The 8,601-nt window shown below is 44.7% G+C and overlaps 1 non-coding gene and 1 pseudogene across 1 annotated transcript; both read right to left on the minus strand.

Annotated features, from left to right (window-relative positions):
- Positions 1-390: 390 nt before the first annotated feature.
- LOC142654481 (U2 spliceosomal RNA) lies at positions 391-492 on the minus strand (annotated as a pseudogene).
- A 5,512-nt stretch (positions 493-6,004) lies between these two features.
- On the minus strand, positions 6,005-6,204 carry LOC142653974 (U2 spliceosomal RNA). Its single transcript, XR_012848807.1, has one exon. It is a non-coding gene; the product is annotated as a U2 spliceosomal RNA (small nuclear RNA).
- Between the last annotated feature and the right edge of the window lie 2,397 nt (positions 6,205-8,601).

The following is an 8,601-nucleotide window of genomic DNA, read 5'->3' on the forward strand; positions in this document are numbered from 1 at the left end:
CTTCTCCTTCCGGGTGGCAGGGTTGCTGGTTGAGGCCATGGCTTCTTCCAGATGTTCTTGTCGATTTGGGGAGGATCTTCGATAGCTCTTTCCCGAAGGGGGCGGAGCTATGCAAATCTTCTCCTTGCTGGCCGAGGTTCTTCCACGAAATTTCTTCCGCAGCGGTTCCTCATCGAGCTTCTTATTCTACGGCCGAGCTTCTTCGAAGATCCCCTTCAGCAGCAGCTCTTCTCCGAAGTTCTCTGTCGCAGTTCTCCTTCTTCTTCCCGGCAGCGATCTCCCGGAGCTTCTTCCCCGATGGCGGCTTCTCCCTTCTGGATCGTCGTCTTTGCTGGTTCTTTTCCGCAGTTCGTCGTCGGCTTCGTCTGGAACGCTCTTGGATCGCTAAGCTAGTGTTAATAGCCCCCAGTGGTTCTCCGAGCTATCTATCCTTACAAGGACTGATAAGAACAGATACTACACTTGATCTTAGCCAAAAGGCCGAGAAGCGATTATTATAATTATTGATAATTATTAAAAATTTTCCCTCCATGGTAAGCTTCCTCATGTTCCACATGCATATTTTTTGATTTACCTTCTGCGCCACCATGTCCCAACTGATAAAACCATTATCGCACTCACTGAAGGAGACACCTAAAATTTTAATATTATTACACACAGGAACCTGTATATCTCTAAGAGCCATGCTTCCTATGTTTAAAATATGACTCTTGCTGAAGTTTACTTTAAAACCGGAAGCACAGCAATAAAACTCAATTTGCTTAAGGGTTCTCTGAAGCGACAGGGCGTCCCTACCTAAAACCGCCACATCATCCATGTATCCCACTGCTTTGGCCTCTACGCCGCCTCCCCCGGGCAGGGGGACTCCACGGATACACTTATCGCGGCGAATTGCGCATAACAGAGGCTCCAATGCACATATAAAAAGCAGTGGGGACAAGGGACACCCCTGCTTCACCCCAGAGTTTAAAAATACGTCCTGTGACTTAAAACCATTCACTAAAATTTTGCTGGTACATTCTCTGTAAAAGGCTTTAATAGATAATAAAAATCCTTCAGGTATACCCATACGTTCTAAAACCTTAAAAAGATAAAAATGAGAGACACGGTCGAACGCCTTCTCAAAGTCTATGGATAAAATGGCTAATTTACCTTTTCTAGACCTTGTGTCCTCAATCACGTCTTTTATTAGGTTTAAATTATCCCAGATGCTGCGGCCTGGCACCCCACACACCTGGTCAGAGTGTATAATGTGGGGTATTATGGCTTTTAATCTATTTGCACATATTTTTGCCATAAATTTATAGTCGCTATTTAGAAGGGTTATTGGTCTCCAATTCTTTAAAACTGCGATGTCACCCGTCTTATACAGCAGGGAGACCTCACCCTTCCGCCAGGACTTAGGCAGCATCTTGGAATTAAAAACATCAGAAAAAGGTTAAAAAGATCCTCTTTTAAAATGTCATAAAATTTTACATAAAACTCACTGGGTATACCGTCCGGTCCAGGAACTTTCCCGGTTTTAAAACTCTTAACAGTTTCTAAAACCTCCTGCTCCGTCAGCTCCTGTAATAAAAAATTCTGGGAGACAGGGTCTAAAACAGTAGTAATCTCCTTCAGTGAGTCACGCATAAAATTATGATCCACAGTCTTAACATTAAAAAGGTCAGTGTAAAACTCATGAACTTTACTTAAAAGACCCTGTACATCTGACACACCTTCTATATTTTTGATAATAGCCTTTTTGTTATTTTTTTTTTTTTAAAAGTACCTGGAGCAGGTCTCGTTCTCCTCCACATGCTGTATTTTCGAACGGAATATAATCTCTTTACCTTTCTGCTCCAGGCACTGGGCTATCTCCTTTTTCAAATTGGTGATGTCATCTTTAACGTCTATGTCATGATCTTGCATTTTGTACAGGGTCTGCAGACGGGTATTGAGAATTTTAAAAAAAGCGTATTTCTCTGGCTTTCGCCACGCTTTTCTTAATAAAAAAATCTTTAATTTTCTTTTTCATTTTCTCCCACCATGCACTGATGGGAGTACGTGTGTCTCTTACCCGCCTGCTTTCTTGGTAAAATTCAATAAAATCTGCTAAAACCTATGGATCTTCTAAAAGGGAAACATTCATCTTCCAGGACTTTTTACATACAATATTATTAAGATCATGCTTTACTTTAAAAGATAAAAGCCTGTGATCTGAAAACACATTGGTTAAAACTTCACAATTAAAAGGCAGTAAATTTTCAGAACAAAAGATAAAATCAATCCTGGAGCAACAGGTGGCGTTGCTCCAGGTAATGCCGGCTTCCTCTGGACTGCTCCTCTTACATTCTTTGTATATGTCTTTTAATTTAAAATCAGTCACGATATCCTTGAGCAGTCCAGAGGTCTTATCATAGTTCCTACTCGTACTGTTGGTAAGCCGACGTTCTCCTCTCAGGATACAATTAAAATCACCTGCGAGGATAAAAGGCTCAGATGTGTTAATAAAAAGCAGTAAAATCTCCAGCATCCTCGCTCTTTCGTTCTTTTCTCGTGATCCGTAAAAATTTCAAAACTGCCACTTTACACCATCAATAAAAGCTTTAACCATTAAAATACGTCCTGGTAAGATTTCTTGAATAAAATCAATTAAAACGTTTCCCTTAAAAAGAATGGCGACCCCTGCTGATCTGGACTTGTTGGATCCAGACCAGACGGATGGACCATACTTCCAATCCTTTTTGTAATTTTCATATCTCATTGTATGGGGAATGCCGCACTCCTGCAGGAAAAATACAGAGGCTGCCAGGCAAGATAAAAAATTGAAGAGAGCAACCCTTCTCACTTTTGACTTGGCGCCCCTCACGTTGAGGGAGATTCCCATGAGCTCAGACATCGTGGAGAGGAAAAAGCAAAATTCTGATTTTAAAATAATAAATAATAGGCGTACTTAAAATCAGATTGCTCCTCCACCAGCAATACCCCGAAACCTCACTTGAACTCATGGCCCTGCCCTCATCCGACTCAACTGAAAAGAGGGACGAGGCAGGAGAAGAACTACTGTCACTGAGAGCTGAGCCAGCAACTCTCACCTCATACACGGGGAGCCCAGACTCGCACAGCCTCACCTGGGTCTATCTCGGTTGACCGAATGGGTCTATGTCTGGTGGGTCCCCCAAGGGCCCGGCCTCTCCCCCCTGGGCCTGTGAATGCCGGTCTAGAGGGGGAGGTTGTGCGCATGGCGGGGTTTCCAATAATACAGAGGGTGCAGTGCCCGTCCTCCTCACCAGTCCAGGCGAGGAGGGGGTCCCAGGAGGAGCCACATCTTTCCACACAGATGTATCCATCTGCTCCTCCCCTGTCTCTCTCCTACTGGCACGCTCTTGCTTCCCCTTTTTACGGGGACCCACCTGTACCCAGTTTTCTCCTTCCGAGTCGGTCTCTAGAGACCCAGGATTAGGAGCAGGCCCGGCACCGCCTAAGCAACCAGCCGTCTGGGATGCCACAGATTTATCGATGGCCTGCTCCTTTTCTGCCTTCCTCTTGGCCTGCCGTTTTTCCTTGGCGCTGGGCTCCTTTTTATCCCCTGAGGTTGCTGGCTGAGAGGCACCTGTTTTGGCTTCGGCTGGCCGTACTCTTGAAGCCCAGGTACCTCTCTGCTCCTTCGCCGCAACAGCTTGTTCTCCTCCTTGAGGACGGGACTGCTCTGCTGGTGGAGCACGTGGGGGCACCTCGGGTTGCTCATCTTCTTCGCCTCGGTACCTATGTGGACAAACATAATAAAGATGACCAGGTTTTTGACAAAAATTGCATTTTTTCCCTTCTGTACATTCTCTCATTGTGTGTTGTGTACTTCCACAGTTCCTGCAGGTGACATCGCAGTTAAAACTGGTATGTCCATAGGTACCGCAGGCCCTGCAGAATTTTGGCATTCCTGAGAAATAGAGGTCGCCATTCACATTCCCAAGTTTAAAACGAGCAGGTGGTAGCTTCGTTTCTTGGGTGGAGGGGTCCTTTATTAGCGTAACAATAAATTTCCATTTGACGGTCCACACACCGCACTCGTTCATAACTCTCCCCAGCAGCTTAACGTTCTTGAAGTATGTAGCAAGAAACCCCGCCACTTCCTGATCTTTCACGTATGGGGAATACATTTTAATCACTACGAGTTTGGTTACTTCAAAAGCGTGTTCAATCACCTGTACTCCCAAGGCCATGAGTTCACCTTGTTGCCTCTCAGCTTTTCCCATGGCATCACGGAGGATTCCTTCTCCCATAAAGGTGACATCGTATACTCCACGTCCTGGATCGCCAAAATCTCGTTCTTGTGGACCGCCAACCGCTTTTCCAAAATATCGTGGACAAGGAACTTGACACCACGAGGACCGCCTTCACCCTCTGCCAAGATAAATCTTGCAGTATTCCTCAACCGGGCGTATACCGTCACCGCATCAGGTCCGCCTGCCATTTGCGTGGCCAGGTCGGTACCGCACAGCTTGCGCTGCGCCCTTTGGGTTCAAGGAGACACACCAAAGGGCTGGGGGGATCGCAACTCGGTGCTACGGACTAAGCCTCTCTCCCAAATAGCAGCACGGGGGTGAAGTCCAGGCGAACCTGGACGATCCCCCGAGGCCGAGAGACAGGGTACCGGAGCACCTCCCAACCAAGACCAAGGCAGCACTGATACGAATAAACAGTACTACACTTGATCTCAGCCAGAAGGCCGAGAAGCGATAACCCGAAAGTGCCGCGCGTTGCCCGAGCCTGCCCAATACTGCTGTTCAGCCCTTGCAGCGATTCAGCTTAGTCCTAGGCAATTTCATGGGGCCCAGCCGGCTCACACACTCACACAAGCACAGCTAGGCACTCGGGAGGTGAATAAAGGCCGGAGAGGAAGCTACACAGGATTTGCTTCTTTTGCTTGCACCACAATGCAGTGCTGAAAGCGGAGGAATCTACATAAAAACGCCTTCCTGGCAACGCCCAAATGCCCTCCTGCCGTGCAGACAAACACTGGCAGCGGCAGCAGCGGCAGCAAGTGCATGCCCACAGCCACCCCTTCTCTCTCCCTTCACACCTTGTATCAGCTGCAATCCAGTCCAGTCGAGTGCTGCCTGCTGAGCAGCACTGACCAACACTGCCTGTGCCCAGGCTTTTATGTCTGAGGCCCCATTATGATGTCATGAAGCTGGCTCTGGCTGGCTGCTCCTGAGGGCTCCACTATGACACGCGCAAAGTTCCGTCTGAACTTTATATAAGACGGTGCTGCTCAGTCAGTCACTCAGTGTTGCCTGAGAGGGCAACACTGCAACAGGCGGCCCCCGGGCTTTTTTTTATCACAGCTAGTTGCCTCAAGGAGGCCACAAGAGGGAGACAAGGGACTGCAAAATGGAAAACAGGCATCTACCAACTTTACAGACAACTTCTTCTCCTTGCTCCTACAACCTCCATCCTTGCACAGTTTGTTATTCTTCCAGGTAACATAGTAACAAATTCAAATTGCTGCTCTCTTTGTAGGCAAGCAAGGGTTTGTTGCAACTGCAATTCTTACTTCTTTGAAATGTAGGGAGGACAGTTCATTCCATCACATCCATCTAGTGTACACAGGTAGTTCCATTGTGGCGGGCGGCTGCTTTAATGGATGCTTGCTGTTCCCCTACTCCACTCCACTATTTGACTGTGGTGCTGCATCAATCAGTGGCTGGCTTGATGGCTGGCTCAGGTGCAGCTCTTTAACTTACCTAGGAGGGAGGGCGGAGAGAAGACAAGGAAGGTGAATGAGCTGTTCCAAATTGAAATGCTGGAAACACAGAAACACAGGCGACACAAAACAAGAGGTGGCAATCTAGTAATTAATTGAATTTAATAAATTAGGTCATTATCACACATGACTGTAAAAATGCATTGTCCAACAGGTGTTGAAATAATGGGATTAAAAGGAGAGATCCCATCAGAGACACAAAAACAATGGCAAATACAAAAAACACTTTTGGAATCTGATTTTAGTGAACACATAAGGAAAGGGTGCACCGGTCCTGGAAATACTGCAATACCAGGTCAATGCGTGGAGTGGACAGAGCAAGCTCTATTTCCATCTCCCTGTTCTAAAAATCCATTTAATATATGGTCCCCAGATAGGGGACGTATCAGATATTAAACTGATAAGAACAGATTTTTTATTTATTTTTTTGCTTTCCCTCAGATGGGAATGAATACGATCAACCCCAACCATATCCGTTCTATGACAATTTCACGAAAAAACTGTCCCATCATCATCCAGAAAACATTCTAAATATATTTTTCCAAAGGTCAACAACAAAACCAGCAACATCTTTGCATAAAACATTACAGAAAAAAGAAATCATGATGAACAATCAACAATATCAATCCATTTTTTAACCTTCCACACCCCCTCTGCATCCATTTCCCCTTTTCTCTTTTTATCCCACAAAAAACAAACATATAGCTTTCCCAATGCCATTCTCACACTATCTCTAACAGCCAGTTCTTTCCTTTTAAACACATATACATTCCTTACATCCCATAATACTTCTTTTATACATGCAAGCAACAACCACAACACTCTCTCTTTTTCTCCATTACACGCACACAACCCAAACACAAACATTTCAAAAGACAACAAACTCACCCCAGTCAACTCCTTACATAACGGTCCCATTCTCTTTATCACTTCTCTTGCATACTTACAATTCCAGAACAAATGAATAACACTCTCCCTTCCATTACAATCAGACCTTGGACACATATCACTCCTGATTAGCCCACGATTCCTCTGGAATTCTCTTACTGGTAACACTCCATGCAAACTTTGCCACACCAATTCACTCTGCTTATTAGTCAAACCATCCATTCTTACTTTCTTCCATACTTTCCCCACATCTCTTCCTCTCACCATATTTATACCACACTCAGTCTCCGCACACTCAATCATCCTATACACCAAACTCTTATTGCGCAACATCCTAACATCCACACCATGCAACTTATATTTCACAAGAAACTTATACATCCACACATACCATACAGGCACAACAAACGCAACTGGACTACGTAAATCTCTCGCACACCACTTCATCCGAATCAGGTAAGTCCCAAACAAATATTTACACATAACAGAATATTTTAAGTCTGCCCCAACTACTCTTAGAAGAAAAATACACATATTTACCCCAAAGAATACTTCTAAGTTAGGAAAACCCAATCCACCATTCCTCACAGATTTAATTACCACCTCCCTCCTCGCTCGCTCCATTTTTGATCCCCACAAGAAAACAAACAAAATCCTATTTAAGCTCCTCAAACACATATAATTAGGTGGAAACACAAAAGCAATATACAAGTATATTGGCAAAACAACACTCTTAATAATCAAAATCTTCCCAGTAAAAGATAAACTTCTCATCCTCCAAAAACATAATTTACTTTCCACTTTCTTCTTCACATCATCCCAACATTCTTTCCCATCTAATTTTTCTGTAAATTTCACCCCCAACACCTTAATTGGTCCATCCACAATGTTCACCCCTATATCCCCCCTCAACTTACTGCTCCCAAAACTTTTACATTCACTCTTACTCCAGTTAACACGAAAAGCAGACGCGCCACAAAAAAAGGACACTAACAGTTTCACACGTTTTATAGCACATGCTGCTAGTGAGATTCTTCATCAAGCACACACTAAGCACATGTCTACAAAGTATAAGACCAGTCTCATCACCCCATCTAACCGAACCATACATTGGTGTACAGTGCTACAGTGTTAAACCCTACTACATTGCTTCAGCAGGGTTCAACAGAGGAGGAAGAGAAGGATATATGGTCAATGGGAGACTTGAGGGAATGGGATAAGTCGCAGGAAATAGCAGACAGTAAATTTCCAGCCTGGTGGGAAGTTGATTTCTCAGCACATTTGATTCCCCAGTACACAGGTCACCAACATAATTGTCTTGAATGACAACAGAGATAAAAAACATTAGAAAATGTAATAGAGGATCCAATATCTAATCCAGCTTTTGAGTTTCTCTTGTAGATGGTTCCAGGTACCACCATGAAGTAGGCTACAAGACTGGGTATATACTGTCACTACTGAAACAGAGGTAATAAAGCAACAACCACTCCCATCCTCCGTTTCAGCACAGGAGGTGGAGGTGAAGGTACTCGCTGAGGTGTGTAGACTGGCTGAAGGTAAAACCGCAAATATATATATACTGACTCTAGATATGCTTTTGGTATTGCACATGATTATGGCCTAATCTGGAGGAGCAGAGATTTTGCTGGATCCACGGGTAAACTCATAATGTTGAGAGAGTGAGAGAACTGTTTGAGGCTCTGACACTGCCAAAGCAGGCAGGTATATGCAAAGTGCAAGCTCTTACTAAAGTGCAAGCTGCCCCCGAAGCGAGGGGAAACAGACTAGTAGACAAGGCTGCAAAAGCTGCGGCTCTCATGTCCCTCATAGAGGAGGACGTAGTATTCTTGACCAGCATAGTATCTGGTCCCATAGACATGATAATATTAAGTAGACTACAAAGTCAAGCCACATAAGAGGAAAAAGGACATTGGCAGACAAAAGGTGCCAGTGAAGGGGAGGATGGA

Source organism: Rhinoderma darwinii, chromosome 5 (genome assembly GCF_050947455.1).
Source record: "Rhinoderma darwinii isolate aRhiDar2 chromosome 5, aRhiDar2.hap1, whole genome shotgun sequence".
Lineage (NCBI taxonomy): Eukaryota > Metazoa > Chordata > Amphibia > Anura > Rhinodermatidae > Rhinoderma > Rhinoderma darwinii.